This window comes from Kogia breviceps, chromosome 1 (genome assembly GCF_026419965.1).
Source record: "Kogia breviceps isolate mKogBre1 chromosome 1, mKogBre1 haplotype 1, whole genome shotgun sequence".
Taxonomy (NCBI): Eukaryota; Metazoa; Chordata; class Mammalia; order Artiodactyla; family Physeteridae; genus Kogia; species Kogia breviceps.
The window spans coordinates 122,266,647-122,283,750 of NC_081310.1; the positions used below are offsets into that span (position 1 = coordinate 122,266,647).

The window sequence follows — 17,104 nt, forward strand, 5'->3', positions numbered from 1 at the left end:
CATGCCACCTTGGCCTGTAAGCTGGAGTTTTAAAGAGGCAGAATCATATTGATGAGCTGGTGCCGGTATTATGCACCATTCAGCTGGACATTAATTTCTGACAGAGAGGGTCATAATGGAAAAACTGCAGATTTTACTGGCTACTTTTTTATGTTATTAGGGTTTTTTTCCCTCTTGAATTTTGTAAGCACAATGTGTCTTTTAAAACAATTAAAAAATAATATAGAGCCCTGGGATTTGATGTAAAATTGCATATTTGTGACTGCAGTGGCACTGGTTTTCAACTACCCTGTAACAAGGAAAGCAAACCCAACTGGAAAGGAGGCAGAGGTGTTTCTCTGTCACATCACAGGCATATGAAATGAGGTTCTTAATTGAATACCAGGAATGATATAACTTGGAAATTTAACCAAAGATACTTTCCATCAGTGAAAAAAGACTATTTTAAAACACTTTATTCATTTTTCAGATCTCTTTCTTCCTTTTCCCAACATCACATTTATAGTCTGGAAGAGGGACACAATTGGAAAATTATCTATATATAAAAAAATGAAATTTAAGATATAAAAATTCTGCAATTCTGGTAAATTTTATGTTCACTCTTTCCTTGATCTAAATAGAGTATTCTAAAAATATTACCCATATAGGGGACACATTTTTTTTTAACATCTTTATTGGAGTCTAATTGCTTTACAATGGTGGGGGACACATTTTTATATAAATGTTATTTTTGTTTAGAAATTGTGAGCTAGTGAAAAGTGAAAATGACCTTGACTATTGTACTTATTTATTGATAGAAATAATAGCCTTTTAATACCTGGATTCAAATATCTTCTCTACTAATCACACAACTTTCATAAATTTCAAAACAAGGATTTGGATTGAATGAAAACAGGAAGCTGGTGCTTCCTATGTGCCCCCTGTATTTGTGTTCATATGGAATATTTACATAATATTCTGACTTGGCTTTAATCTATAATTCCTGGCTATTATTTCAGTTGTAACTATAGATTTTTAGATTAATTTTTAGATTAATGGTTATAATTTTGGTAAGGTATACGTGAAAAGTTTTATGTTCATGCTTGAAAGGAGGATCATTAAACATTCATTATTACCACTCAAATTAGTTGTCATGTGCTATATAACAGTTACCCATTATTATCTCACTAGTTTAGGTTCAGCAGCAAGTGAACAGTAATATACAGCTCATATCAGTAGAGTAATTTTTGTTGGGGAACAGAGAGAGAAATTATTTTAAAACCCATTTGACATATTTATGTTGCCAAATTATTTAAAGGAATTACTGCTTTGTCAATAAACATGTTTGTATATTAGAATAGGATTGTGTTTGGATTTACTTCTGTTTAATTATTCTATGATTGTGAAAAACAGTGCTTATTCATATGGTTATGAGTAAAAAAAATAGAAAATACAAAGGTTGAGGTGTTTTAGTCTTCTGCAGACACCTAACCTTGCCAAGAAAAAGCACTTTTCATTTTTGTAAGCAGGCACTGAAATCTTGCTTTTTCAATGAAGCTAGATTGTATAATTTGTTAGTTTTCCCCATCTGGTAACAAATTATTCTTAAGGAAAAAAAAAGCAAAAAGTAAAAGAAGAGATGGATTTTTATAAATGTTGTGGGTGAACATACATAGAGATGTCTCCAACTCATTTTGGAAAGATGTGAAATGAAAATTAATAAATATAAATATATTTTAGCATAAAAACATTTTGCTTTTTTCTTTCAAATACCTTGGTATGCCAGTTCACTTATGTGAAGACATTAGGACAGCCACATGGTTCTTTTGATCACATATATGAATCATTCCATAATCCTCAGTAATTTAAATTGGTTCTTTTTCCATAGAAAGAAAACCCCATAAATTTGATTCTGATCTCACCTAACTTCGGAGCCTTCTGTCTTAAAGAGTCAAGCTGTAGCTGATGAAGACATTTTGCATTTTTCCACATCGCATCTGGCTTCATAATGATGGTCTATTCCATTTTATTTAATATTTTTTTTTCTGCACAGAGGAGAGAAAAAACATAGGTCCATGAATCAATCTAGATAATGGGGAAGGCTGAATGTAATAAATAATACAGTAACAACCCCAAACTAATGAGCTGTTGCTAAGGTACATTTTATAGGCTCATCCTCTATATAAAAAGTCACTAATAACCCCTTGGTGTAATCAGATGATAAAGCTTTGCCATCAGGCAACACCTGTGCAATTAGAACTGCAGATTCTTTTGCACGTTTCATTAATTTCAGGATTTTGTAAAGGCACAATGACGACACTAATAATCTAGTCTACTTGACTCCATGTCTACCAGAAACAAAGTGTCTAATTAGATAAAGGTAATTAATTAGAGATAAATGGAGCTAATCTGGCTCAGTTAACACTAATTCTCTGAATTAAGACATTTTGGGACACCTACTGTCCCGCTGACTTTGATATTTTGCATTAAGACTAGGTTCTAGAGGAATCAGAAAATACTGGCATTTGAGAATTGAGCAGTCTTTTGACGGCACATTTGGGCATCTGAAGCTGAAGGAGAGTTTTCTTTCATATTGTGCTATTTCACCACCTTTCTATTGCTGCTTGAAGAATTCACTTTGTAGCTATTCCAATCTGTGTTAGTCTCCATATAAATTTTAATAACCTTTGCTATCATTTTTATTATCTGACTTGCCCACCAGTGGAAAAAAATTGCAAGTTGTTCCCTCTTAAATAAAGACTTAATTGTTACATTAAGGAAATGTCAAGACTCATCAGCCTATATCTTAAAATTCCGATTCTTTAAAGAGAACAAACCTCTGTTTTGCCGTGATGGACTGAAGATTCAGTGATGTGGGGGGAAGAGCATGGACTTTGAAGTCGAAAGACCGGAATTCAAATTTCTACTCTCTTACTAAATGAGTGATCTTAGTAAGATGCTTAACCTTCCTGAGTTCCTTTGATTGTAAAATGGAAATAATACTAACTTTACAGGGTTGTCATGAGCATTGAATGATGTAAAGGTTGGTAATTATACCGGTTAGGCTGAGAATGAACATATAATTTAGCACCATATCTTGATTGACTATAAGATTAAGTGTCAAAAATGTTACATTTTCGGGACTTCCCTGGTGGTCCAGCGGTAAAGAATCTGCCTCCCAATGCAGGGGATGCGGGTTCAATCCCTGCTCAGGGAACTAAGATCCTGCATGCCGCGGGGCAACTAAGCCGTCACACCACAACTACCGAGTTCACGCTCCTCAACTAGAGAGCCTGCGTGCCGCAAACTACAGAGCCCACGCGCTCTGGAACCTGTATGCCACAACTAGAGAAGAGAAAACCCACACACCACAACCAGAGAGAAGCCTGCACACCGCAACGAAAGATCCCGCATGCCTCAACGAAGATCCCGCCTGCCGCAACTAAGGCCGGATGCAGACAAAAAAAAAAGTTGCATTTTCATCTTGACCCCCTGATCATCTTTGGGCTATATTTATACATGCAGCAAGGGAGAGATGAAGAATTTTCGCCCAAATAGTGAAATTAGGAAACGATCCTCCAAATTCTTTATCTGTCTTGGTTTTTTATACTGCTGTCATTAGCCCTCTTGGCAAGTTGTTCCACCGTCCACAAGGAATGGACAGTTTGCCCCTGAATTGAACTCTGGGATGTACGTAGCTTAATATGAAATGGGTGTTTGAATCTTTCTTCTATAATTTCTCTGGGCTATGCCCTTTCTTCTTTCTGGTCTCTGTCCTCACGTTTCTGGTCTACTACTAGATTGCTCTAATAGTCTCCTAATATCCCTGCTTTCATTTCTTTCTCCTATAATTCAATGTCCTGTAATTCACTGTCACCAACTTAATCTTCCTCACAGAGCACTTTCCTCATTCTCTCTCTTGTCAAGATCGTAAGAAGATTCCTCGTTAAACTGAGACTATCATGCAGGAAGCCATAGCATCTATGTCTGGTCCACATTATTTATCCAGCCTATCTCCTGCCCTCCCTTGTCAGTGATGCCTTTTATTCCTGGCAAGCCGGGCTTACTGTTCTTCACCACTCTTATCTTTCATTTTACGCTCTTGTCTCTACCTGAAAACCTCTCTCCTCTTCTTTCAAGACTTATTTCAAATCCTGCATTTCCCCTGTGGCCTACCTTGACAACTCTGGCCTATCAAGAGCATTCTCATGTCTGAAGGCCCACGGCAGCTCTCGATGGCACCACACTGATGAGATGTCTTAGGTCCGGAACCGTATCCTATTCTCCTTGTGTGCAAGGCAAACCTCGCCCGCCATCCTCTTCCCCCAACCTTTACATGGTGTGACCCTCCAGGGAACACAGAACAAAACAATATACATGTAACTTATCTGTGAGGTGTGGCTTGGCCTGGGCCTTGGCTAGTCAGGTCTACATGACTTCTGAAGTAACCCTGGGGCTCTTTGCCCACTTTGGGTTTGGTTCAGCCCTGTGTTGAGACTTCCTGTTTGGAGAAAAGATTACCTTGAGGAGAGGCCTGACTGTAGTCCCTCAGGGTTTGTGTCTAGCTTGTGGGATATTAGAATTTTATAACATGCAATGAGGGAATGCCAGGAAGTGACTTTTAGTATTTCATGACAATTAGAACATCTAGCAAGCAGTGATACTCCTTCTCCAGCAAACATTTCAGAAAGGGTTGAGTGAGCATGGGCTGGATTAACATTCATTAGAGACCTTTAATGGAGCTTCCTGGTGAGTTCTCTATGTAGGAGATTTTCCATGGAGAGTCCATGCCAAAGAAATTGAAACTTGTATGCATTAGATGCCCAGGTTGATTGATTATGGTTGTTGATTCTGAGCTTAGCTGTGTGATATGCTTTGCCCAATGAGACAGTAGCAAACATTTAACAGACACAGACATAAAAAATGCTTGGGTACCAGAGCTTGCTCTCTGGCGGCTCTTGGAAACCTGAGCAACCCTGTGAATGAGCCCAGGCTAGCCAGCTAGATTGTGACCGACATGTGGTCTAGTATCTCTCTTTCCCCAGCCAAGAGTCAGCCAACCCCAGGAGTCAAATGGCTTAGCTGACAGCAGCTGATTACAGACACACATGTGAGTCCAGCTGAGACCAGCAGAATGATACACAGAATTGAACTAAATAGTTATTGAATTAAACCTTACGTTTTGGAGTCATTCAAAACACAGCAATAGATAACTGACACATGGGCGTAGGCTATTTCACTGCCTCAACTCAGAAGAAACTCAGCGGACATAAAATGTTTGGTCTCCAAACTTGGAAGATATATACGCAGAAGCATGATGGTACCTTCAAGATACATAGAGAAGCAAAGAAGCCGTCTCAGTCTTAGGAAGAAAGAAAATGTGTTCCGTTTTTGTCATTTGGGGTTGGTACAGATCAAAGCTCAAGTCAAGACTTCTAGAGAGGTGTTAGGCTGGAGTTGAAGATCTGTATGTGAGGGACAGCTGAAGTTATAGGATAGGATGAGAATACAGAGAAAGATAGGCTGAGGACAAAAATTGGTGGGATTCCTACTGTTAATAGCCTGTTTGGAAAGAGACAAAGGAGTCAGAGAAGGAGCACCAGAGAGTCAGGAAGCCCAGAATTGTGCAGTGGAAGTTCAGGCTGGGAGAACTTCAAGAAGGACTGAGTGGTCAGCAGAGCCAGTTGCTAGAAAGGGCAAGTATGGCAATAATAACGACTGATAGTTGAAGCGTAGTTTATAGTTTACAAAGCCCATTTACATCTCATGTCAATCTAGTGTTATAGGTAGATTCAGGACCATTATCACACCCATGTTGTAGATGACAAAACAGGCACAGAGCCATTAAGTACTTTACAAATATTACCCATCTGGTAAGATGGCAAATTCCCAATGTCTTAAAATGCATTCTGAGAGACCACTGGAACTGTAGTTGCATCCAGCAAGAGGAAAATCAGCAGCAGACTTGAAAGAAGCAGTTTCAGGGGAGCTGGGGGTAGGGAGGATAGTAGTTGGGTAGGAACAAGATTGCATGGAGATGATATAGAGGATATGCGAGGTAAGGAACAGAACACTGTTGACTTGATAGGAACTTGAGGGGATGCCAGGTTTGAAAGGAAGGGAAGGGTCACAAAAATGAGTTTGCAGATAGAAGGAGAGGGAGAAGTGGAACATCAAAGCAAGAGAGAAAAATTTAAAAGGGAAAACAAAAAGAGAATAGAAATAAAGTAAATGAGAGAAAAATTTTAAAAGCAGTTCCTGAAGGTATAAATGCCAGTATCTCTAGGCGAGCACAGGTGAAGAAAGAGCTTAGACTCAGGGAGGGCTGAGAGACTGGTGGGAAGGAGAAGAGAAGGAGATGACAGGCAGAGATTTTTACGGTTGAGAGGAGGGAATCTTCAAATTCTGAGATAACTTGCACTCCAGGAAGAGCCGTTTGCCATCTCAGGGAGTGGCATGCATCTACCTCTATGATGAGACAACTGAAAGATGTCTGGAATTGCCTTCATGAAGCAAATTGTCCTTCCCAGCAGAGATATTTAATCTTGTGATGGAAAAAAAGTTTTCTTAGGATAAGGCCCCTGCATGACTACTGTGTGTGTGTGCGTGCATGTGTTCATGTGCGTGTGTGTACACTGGGCAAGAGCGAGGAAGTCTGGGATCTGAGAGGGCCCAGGAAGTAAGGGGCATCAAACTAGTTAGTTAGTCACTGCTTTGCCTGGGACCCAGGGAGGTCCTGAGAGGTAAGCAGATGCCCTCTAACATGGAGGAGATCCTGATAAGAAACACCTTCTTACCAAGTTCTTGGAAGTTTATCATCATGACTGCCTTCCAGTGACTCAAGGCTTCTGATTACTACTTCAAGACAGGTGCTTCTGGGAGGAATAACCCACTACATCTTAGGGTTTACTGGACTTCCTGAGAACAACTTTTGTTATATGATGAGGAGGAGGACAAATGGGGAAGAGCTTGCCTCTGGATGTAAACAGAATATAGAAAGAGAACAGAAATCACCCAAGCCTACGACATTCTTCACATCGTACTGCTCATGCAAGAAGTTCTGTGCATGCTCCCAAATCTCTCACCTTAATCCCCAGTACCAGCATAATCACAACTACTCTCTCCAGATGCCTCTGCAAGGTGCCTGGTACATGGCTGGTGCTCAATAAATATATGGATGAATGAATGAATAGCTTCTCAACTGGTCTGTTCATTCAGGTGTGGTCCCTGTGGCCCAGTTGTCAGCATGCTGCTTTCCTAATAATCCTTCTAAAGCCCAGTTGGATCTATTTAAAATCTTTCATGGCACCATGTTACTTACAGGATCAAGTCCAAACTACTTAGCTTGGAATACAAGGTCCTTCATGATCCAACTTCTACAGCCTCTCCCCTACCCAATCTGGCATCTCACAGAAAGTCCCACGTGTGCAGGTGCACATTGACACCCCCCCAACCCAGACTCAATCCAACCAGACTGAACTGCTTCTAGGTCCATGTTCACCTGAGGTGTTTACACTATACGTTGTCTGAGTTGTTCCCTCCTGGAATACTCTCTACCCTATCATGTGTCCACCTGGTAAACGTCTACATGTCCTGTCAAGGTCAGTTTAAATGACGCCCTCCTCAATGAAGCTTTCATGAGTTCCTAAACTGAGGTACCAATTTCTTATAATTGCCCTCCCTGTATCTAGCTCTGTAATTGTACCAGTCACAACTGAATGGCATTTATTTGTGGGCATGAACATCTCTCCACTATTGATATCTTATCATCATGACCACTTATATCTTATCATTATATCTTCATACCAGGCATCTAATATGCTCTTAATAAATGTTTAATTGAGAATTTAGACTGAGACTGCTTAAGGCCAGATTCCTTTTCTTCTCCCTTTTTTCAAAAAATTTTCCCGGTATAGCATTATCTCAGTTACTTTCTTTGTAAAATAAGAGCATAAGTAAAACTGTGAGTCCTTTTTAGATTGCCTAGCTGAACATCTGGCCCCAGAGCGAAACCCTCCAAAGGGCCATCCACTTCCACTCTCTGCCTCTGGAAATGCCCTCAAGCTACGTGTCTAATGCCTGGCAGGGTGCAGCAGGTACCTGCACCCTTCCACCTGCAGAGGCTGTTGGGCTGAAGGCAGCCTTTGTTTCTCCCAGGAGTGTGCTCTGACATTTATTTGCATCTGGCCTTGGAGGGGCAGGCAAGTGAGGCCACTAGAAAAATACACAGTAACTATGAGGACCCTACCCATGACATCATTTCTGCTTCTCCTTGTCTTGGAGGCTTTCGTTTGCTGTTCGCTTCCATTATATCCAGGTGGGCTTCCTTGTGATGTAAGTTCAGTCTATTATCTGGCCCACATCCAGAGAGTTTACAGACACAGCTATTTTCTAAAGCAGCCCAACAAGATGTCCCCAGAATAGAATCTCTATCCTTCAAGACAGGAGTAAGTTTTCCATTCTCCTCTAGGTTTCCTAAGAAGCTAGAAGGCTGGCTTTGATGTGACCTACATATTCTAGTGCCTCTTTAGGAAGGAGTGCTCACTCTCCACATTATTCATAGAGACAGCTTTTCAAATGGGACACTGAAGCAAAACAAATAGCACAGGTGTAGACAAATGTCAGCAACCACTGCCGTCAGCCTCGCAAGATCAAGTTCTGAATTCTCTTCTACAGGGCAACTTAATCCCTCTTACATCTGAGAGTGAAGTTACCGAAGGGGGCAGAATCCTAGCTACCTAATCAAACTGTTTGCTAGAGCTGAAGCCACTGCTTCCAGGATGATTTCCACAGAACCAGGTTCCTTCATTCATCCTAGTGCAGACATGTGCTTCAGTGAGCAGCAAGTGTCTTTCCCATTGGGGTGGACTGACATTATCAAAAGCCACGTTTTAAAGGCCAGAAAATGCCTGAATCTTGAAACCTGCTGAGACAACTGAGTCAAGGCCCCGAACACTGGATTAGGGCTCAAACGACCTTTTGGTTTGGGTTTAACAATTTTTTTTTGTCATGCCCTGTCAATTATTATAGAGGACCCGTGACTCAGTTATATCCTATTACGAAGTGAATATTCCTATTGAGCTATTGATTATTTAACAAGCCACACACATCTGTCAGAAACAAAGGGTTTATCTGAAATATTTCTTCATGGGGAAAGAATACATTCTCTTTCTAGCACGCTGAAATAGTTCACATAAGTATTCTTCTCATAGGCCGGCCAAGGAAGGGAAAGCATTGTTGTGAGAGAAATTTAACTGCATTGCAGTTGCCAAATATTTAATACTTTAAAGAGGAAGTTCTAAAATTTAATAGTTGATTTTATTATTACTCTTTGGATATAATTAACTAGGGATGCACTTTAAACTGCTCTGTTCTGGCTATTGAAATGGATTTTATGGTTTACACTGGGGGAAAAAAAAATTCGGTCAGACCACGGGCTGCTCCCTTGGTGCGCATTATCAGAGTCTTCTTAGAGACAAGCGAGCAATTTTGCTGTCATTGGTCTTGTTCAAATAGAGTATGTTTACCTATGCAATACTCTTGGGAAAGGGTGTCAAAAAAGGATCACCAGTTAGTGGTTGACATAGCTCCTGCATACACGTCGAAAAAGCTCCTCAAATAGCAAATGAACACATATATATCATTTTTTATGTGGCTGATAAAATGTTTTATCATTAAGTGAAAAGAACATATTTGTCCCATCCAAGTTCAGTTTAGACCTCACTTTCACTTCTAATACAAACGAGGGCCCTGCGGCTCCACAGTGCATGTTCTATAGACACCAAAAAGCCCTTCAGGACTCGAGGGAAAGCAGGTCTTTACACAATGCCAACTCTTTAATGGGCTGTCGGGCATATTTCCCATCAGTTCCCAGATATTGAAGTACTAAGTGGGCTACACTGAAAGCTGAGTCTTTCTGAATGTTTAACTTCATATTGCTATATTTCAAACGCCAAATTCTCCTCTCTGCTCCATCAAATCTATGCGTCCATTCACTCGTTCATTCAACAAATAAATATTGAACAACAAATGACAAATATGCAACAGGCAGTAACCTGGGCTCTTGCAAAAACGTGTACAAAACAAACAAGGCTCCCGCCCTCGAGGAGCTTACAATCTTGTGAGGATGATAAATGAATAAGGAAGCAAAAAAATCTGATCACAAATCAGAAATGCTATGGAGAAAGATTTAGTGCTGAAGTCAGAGAGAACTTCAGCACTAATCTTGGTTTTCTCATGTATAAGTTGTAAATAATGAGACCTACTATATAGAGTTTGAAGATTAAATGAAACAAGACAGTGTAGATACATTTCTTAATGCTGTGCTCAGTATGAGGCAGGAGATCAATCATATAATTGAATACATGGGGAGGGTCTGTGGTGTGTTTGTCAGTGACTTGAAGATTGGGTAAGGGTTCCCCAGGGCTGAAATTCAGCCTTCACATTTTAAGGCCATGTCATAGAGAACTAGGAACTAGTCATTCTTGCCATTTATTTGGAAGCATAAGCATGACAGTTTACCAATTAGTTTCTCCTGAAGTATTCACCTGGTGTTTTGCTTACACATTCTTTCAGCTCCTTTGAATGGCATAATTGTCCTTGGGGGCCTTTTCAAGAAACCTCTCACAGTAGAGACACACCCTCTCACTCCAGTTTTATTGGAAGTGTAGATTCTTTTATAAAACACCTGATTCCTAGGGTTCTTTTTCACCTCCTGAGATCTAGAGAGATCCTTGACTTGGGATCTCCTACTTACCAGAGATTTATTAACCATTTGCTATGCACCCCAATTTAATGTAATCCTTAAACAGCCTTGTGAGGTGTGTATTATCATTTGCATTTTTAAAAGATGAAGAAACAGGAGCTCAAGGAGGTTAAGTAGGTTGCTCAGGGTTATAAAGCTAAAAAGTGATATAGACAGAATTATTTTATTAATCCATTTATTGAGTACCTGCTATGTTCCAGGCCTATCCTGGGGTGGGTGGTAATGATATACCATTGAAGGAAACATGTGGGGAAAATGGACGGTTAAATAAGAAGTGTGAGGATGCTGTGAAGGAGGGACAGAGGAGAGAGGGGACATGTGACAGGGGGGACCTACAATTGTAGGCTTCTGTGAGGAGCACCTTTGAGATTCAAAGGGTGATGTAGGCAAAAGAGTGTTTGGGGCCATGCGTGGTCGTGGGCTGGGGGACAGACTGTCCTAGGCAGGTGGAACAGCGTGTACAAAAGCCCTGAGGCAGAAAAGAAATGATGTATCTTCAAGGAACTGCAAAAAGGTAATTGTGCTTGGACTTTAAAGATCCAGGGAGACTGACATAAGACGAAGATGTCGAGGAAGGTTAGGGACCAAATCACACAGGACCTGGTTGGCTTCGTTAGGGGTATGGACTTTATCCTAATCTCAGTAAGAAGTCATTAAAGGACTTTAAGCTGGGAAGTGATTTAATCTCATTTGAAGTTTTTTAAAAGATCATGCTGACTGCTCGTGGAGAATGGAGTGTGAAAGGGGACAACTGAAAATCAAGAAGACTAATCAAGAGGCTGTGGCAATAGTCTAGATAGAAACTAATGGTAGTTTAGGGTGGTGGAGACAGAGAGCAGTGAAAGGATTCAAGAGATTTTAAAGAGGTAGACCTTTTGATTGGATCATTTGGGATGCTTGCAATTTCAATTAATAGAAACTGACTTAGAGAGTAGAATGAATTTATTGGCTTTTGTAACTGTAATATGCGGACGTAGGGCTGGGTTCAGGTAAAGCTCAATGAAGTCTCTCTGGGACTGGTTTCTGTTTGACTCTCTGCTTTACCTTCTGCCTTATATGCATTACCATAAGGAGACTACCTTTCTGATCCCGAGGTGGCTGCCTGCAGTTCCAAGGCTACATGCTTCTTCTTTTACATCCTGTTTGGAAAAGAGAGTATCTTTGTTCCAGCATTCCCAGCAAACATCTCAAGTCTCACTCTGATTGGACCAACTTAAGTCTCATGTACCTTTCAGAACCAGTTATTGGGATTCACTCAAAAGATGAAAGGCTCTGACTGACTGAGCCTGAGTCATGAGCTCTGCTCCTAGAACTGTGGGGTCAGCTTTCCTGAAATCATGTGGTTCAGCAAATGGAAATGGAGACTGTTGAGAAGGGAGAAGGGAGGAATATATGCTGGGAGCCAGTTAAGGTCTTCTCTGTTAATGGGTTGAACGTCAGGTTTTAGGGAAATGAGGGTCAAGGATGCACTCTGGTCGTATTGCTCATTTAGATGGGGAGCAAGAGAGGCAGGTTTGTGGAGGAAGATGATGAGTTCAGATGTGGTCGCAGTGCCTGAGAGACATCCAAACAGAGATGTCTGTCAGGAAGTTGGATGGGCCAGACTGTAGCTCAGAAAGGTGGTCCTGGCTGAAGACAGAATGAATGACCTGTTGTTGACTGACCTGATCCCAAAACTTGTGACCTTAATCTGAAGGCATATTTTACATTATTTTTGAAATCTGTTTGATTCCCACAGCAACTTTCAGTGCAGGGGATGTTTAATCACATAGTAGTTATATATTATATATATTCTTTTAATGCTTACACCGATTGCTTTCCCATTTTATAGAGGTGAAAACTGAGGCATAGAAAGGTTACATTGAAGCTCATAGTGCTAATGAAGAGTAGCCAAGAAAGTCTGGCTCCAGAGCCCTTAATCTCTGTACATACTATTCTGCTCTAGCTGTGGAAACAGGAGGGGGATGGCTAAGATGATCACTTAGTCAGTCGGGTTCTTACACGAAGCAATATGTTTGCTCCTCAATTGCCCCTGGTATGCTGGTCTTTGGAACAGAACTGCTTCTGAGGGGGCACAGCCCTAGAGGTGAGCATTCCAGTTTGTGGTGATCATCTTGGACCCCAGCATGGCAAGTGGGGATAGGAGCCTTCATTGTCAGAAACGTGAGACAGCTGAGCAAACCAAGTGACATGAAGGCTTTTAAAATGAGGGTAGTATGATAGGGGATTCTGGGCCTCTAGAACCTTCTTTCGCCCCATTCTTGCTAAATCCTCATTCTTCTAAACCGCTTTTGACAGCACAACAGAACTGGGAAAGGCTGAAGTGAGAGTGTATGCTTCTCTGACTTTTTCCTTAAGCAAAATAGAAATGATAGTTCTCTTCTGTCACTTATTTTCTGTGCCTCTTTGTTCCCATTAGAATGGATAATTAAGAACTAAGGATAAATCCTGTTTTTTGTTTAAAAACTTTTTATCCACCAAAGCATAATATCCGTAGTTTTTCCTCCCCGATGAATGATATGAACAAGCAAGTGGAAAACAATCCCACACCGTGTATTGAATAAGCAAACCTCTGAACTACCCACATTATTTAGTCAAAGGATTTTTTTTCCCCCTGAATCAGACGTTTATCATAATGGTCAAAATAATCCTTGGCACTTCTCTAAGCTTGCTCATTATCATTCAATATGTTCAACAGAATTATTAAATTTAAAATAATATGGTGCACCTGGTTGAGATGATGGTGAGAGATTTGGCTTCCTGTCTGTTCGTTAAGGATGAATTCAGCCCAAGGGTGTACTATGAACTTGGCAAATAGCATTATAATAGTGAGAGAATATTGCCTATTGGGTAGCAGGAGTTGATGATTAAATTTAAGTGTGTACTGTCCACATAAAACAAATAATGCTCTTTTTTTTAAACTTTTACTGTGAACATTCATCACTGGTGCCGAAGATGCGCAGTTGCTAATTATTGTGTTTTTAACTTGTAATATACTGTAAATTTTATATAATACTACTGTGACCTTATACAGAACAGAAAAGATGACAGGAGGCCTATAATTATTGTATGGGGAAGAAATGCCTGTAATTATCTACTATTTTTAGGACCAGCGTGCATGGCCTCTTAATTTACATAAGCTTTAGACATTCACACATTTTCTGTCTTTGCTTGTGGATGATAAAATTTGCTCAAATGAAATCAGAAGACATACCGTTAGATGAGGAGTTAGCCGACTGGGAACTTGATTACAATGAACAACACAAGCTTTGGTGCCAGCTAAAAAAGGGGGCATTTATTTGGATGGGATTTGTTTAAGGCAAGATTCAAAACATTAAAAAACACACACCATATTACTATATTGGGCCTGATAACGTGTGATTATTTTTTAGAGAACTGGTTAAATTATCTTGTGGAAAAGCATTAACCTAACAAAGAGAAAACCTCTAGGATATTTATCACATGGAGGGTGATTATGACAGCATGTTCTTATTAGAGATGAATATTTTGTGCTCATTAAGGTTACCCCCTTGAGTGCTCAAGGATGCAAAGTGCATTGCAGTGAAGTATTATAGTTCTATTGTCTTGTGACCAGTTGCTGTTGGCTGGGAGGGTTTCATTCCAAATTAAGGGGCCTCTCTAAAAGACCCAGCCCTGGCAGGGCCTGTATTTGAGCCACTGGGCAAATGGAAGAGACTGGGAAGTTTTCAATTCAAACACTCCAGGGATTTATCTGCAAGAATTGAGAGTGGTATCAAGAACCCTCTGGTCTCCCAGTGAGGGATAGCAGGTGGGAAGGGCGTGGATGGACTTGGTCCCTGAGAAGCCCCACTTGAAGGAAATACAATACAGGAGATTCTACACCAAAACAATAGGTAAACTCAAACTCAACTCCCTACTTTATGAAGGGATTTTTCACTATAAAAATAATTTTAAATGATTTCCCCCCAAATAGCAAGTTTTCCCGAAGCACATAACAGGTTACCGTTTTGTCTTATTCACTTCTTAGAAAATTATTACTTTTATTAGCTTACTGGAAATTACACATATGCAATTAAATTTAAAAGGCTGCATATGATTTTTAAAAAATATCATAAGGGGCTTCCCTGGTGGCGCAGTGGTTGAGAGTCCGCCTGCCGATTCCGGGGGCACGGGTTTGTGCCCCGGTCCGGGAAGATCCCACATGCCACGGAGCAGCTGGGCCCGTGAGCCATGGCCGCTGAGCCTGCGCGTCTGGAGCCTGTGCTCCACAACAGGAGAGGCCGCAACAGTGAGAGGCCCGCGTACCGCAAAAAAAAAAAAAAATCATAAGGAAGATGAAACTTCACCCCAACCCCTCCCTTTTCCTCAAATTTTAAAATCTAAAGTATGGCAGAAAAGCAAGTTAAAAGTTTGGTTGGTTGGTTTATTGGGATTTTAAATGACCATGTAATAGATAATCCAAATGATCAAGAGTTGGCAGGATGTTTAGGTATGCATCATGTCCAAGGGCTCAGAGCCCATAGTATTCCTAACTATACCATACTCAATGGGCTAGTCAGTCTAAGTTTTTGAAAAATATATACCTTTAAAATACAAGGACTGGGACTTCCCTGGTGGCACAGTGGTTAAGAATCCGCCTGCCAGTGTAGGGGACACGGGTTCGAGTCCTGGTCTGGGAAGATCCCGCATGCTGCGGAGCAACTAAACCCGTATGCAACAACTACCGAGCTTGTGTGCTGCAACTACTGAAGCCTGTGCACCTAGAGACCGTGCTCTGCAACAAGAGAAGCTACCACAGTGAGAAGCCCACACACCGCAACGAAGAGTAGCCCCCACTCGCCGCAACTAGAGAAAGCCCGCGCACAGCGGCAAAGACCCAGCGCAGCCAAAAATAAATAAATAAATATTTTTTTAAAAATAAAATAAAATATAAGGACACTTTAAAAAATATATAATCACAATACTATTATTACACCTAAAAAAAATTAACAATTCCCTAATACCATCAACTATCAGGTCAGTGTTCAGATTTCTCTGATTACTTACAATTTTTTCTGCCTTTGGTTTATTATTATTATTATTACATTTCATTTGTTTGATTCAGGATCCAGAGAAGGTTCACGTATTGCTTGGTGATTAAGTCTCTTAATCTATAGGCTCCTCTTCCCGTTCTTTTTTTTCCCGTTTGTAAATTATTTGTTATAGAAACCCATTCATTTGTCCTATAGAGTTTCCATATACTGGACATCATTACTAATTGCATCCTTGTGGTACCATTTACCATATTCCTCTGTCCCCTGTATTTCCTATGAGCCACTTGTTAGATCTAAAATTCAATTAAATTCAGATTTGGATTTTTGGCAAGACTGCTTTATAGATGGTATTGTGTTCTATCAGTAGGCACATAATGTCTACCTCTTTTTTTGTGTCTCTCTATTTGTGATGTTAGCTGCCGCCAGCCGCGGCGGGTCCTCAAAGTGCAGCAACAATCGACGAGCGGGGGTAGGGAACTGAACGCACCAAGGTATGGGATCAGAAGGGCACAAGCAACTGATGGTTGCAAGGCAAGTTTAATAATAAAGCATAGCCATATATATACCCCTAAAGCAGGGAATTTGCTTAGTCATGCCTTATCGGCATCACCTGGTTAATTGGCTTCTCGGCTTAGTCACGCCTTATTGGCATCAGCTGGTTGATTGGCTTCTCGGCTTCTCCCTCAAAGGCACCAATTTCCCCTCCAGGGTTGCTTTTCCTAGCTTTAGGGAACAACCAGGGACTCCCAGTAACTGAGCAGGTCCCTGGAGCGATTTGGCTAAAGGCCATCTCCTTTTTTACGTTCATACCATAAAGTCCAGGATGCATACCAAGGAGAGTACAATCGGGCCCTGAGGCTTATGAGGGTCTTAATGGCGCCTTCCTCAGATGGCAATGCTCGCCACATTTCCCCCTCTTTTATTTTTTTAAAGCTTGATAATGCAATTTCAACCCATACACCTCCTGACGAAGAGCAGCGAGACGGCCAACAATAAAGCGTAATAAACAAGGTAAGGCAATTAACATCAACAATGCACATGACCCCACCGTAATCAATCCTGTGAGTCCATTTTGAAACCAATGTATTGGGTTTAACCATTGAAGCTGATCCAAGAGTCCTTGAATTAATTGTTGGGGCCGGTCTTCTTGTAGATGAGCTTCTTGAATTGCTTGTATTTCCGCATTAAGTTTTTGTATGTTCAAACTAATGTGTCCATCAATCCATACACTTATTCCAATGAATCGTTTAGGTCTTTTTTTAAAGCTTCAGATAATTCTAGCCAAGCTTGTATGCTAGTACTATGATACCATGGTTCAGAAATATTTACAGGCAGCATTACATAG

General features: G+C 40.7%; 1 long non-coding RNA gene across 1 annotated transcript in view; it reads left to right on the forward strand.

The window, feature by feature from the left end:
• LOC136794627 (uncharacterized) overlaps positions 1-1,339 on the forward strand; it is a 21,528-nt gene extending 20,189 nt beyond the window's left edge. The window contains exon 2 of the long non-coding RNA XR_010841693.1: positions 1-1,339. This exon is cut by the window's left edge and continues 1,372 nt beyond it. This is a non-coding gene — a long non-coding RNA (uncharacterized lncRNA).
• The last annotated feature ends 15,765 nt before the right edge of the window (positions 1,340-17,104 follow it).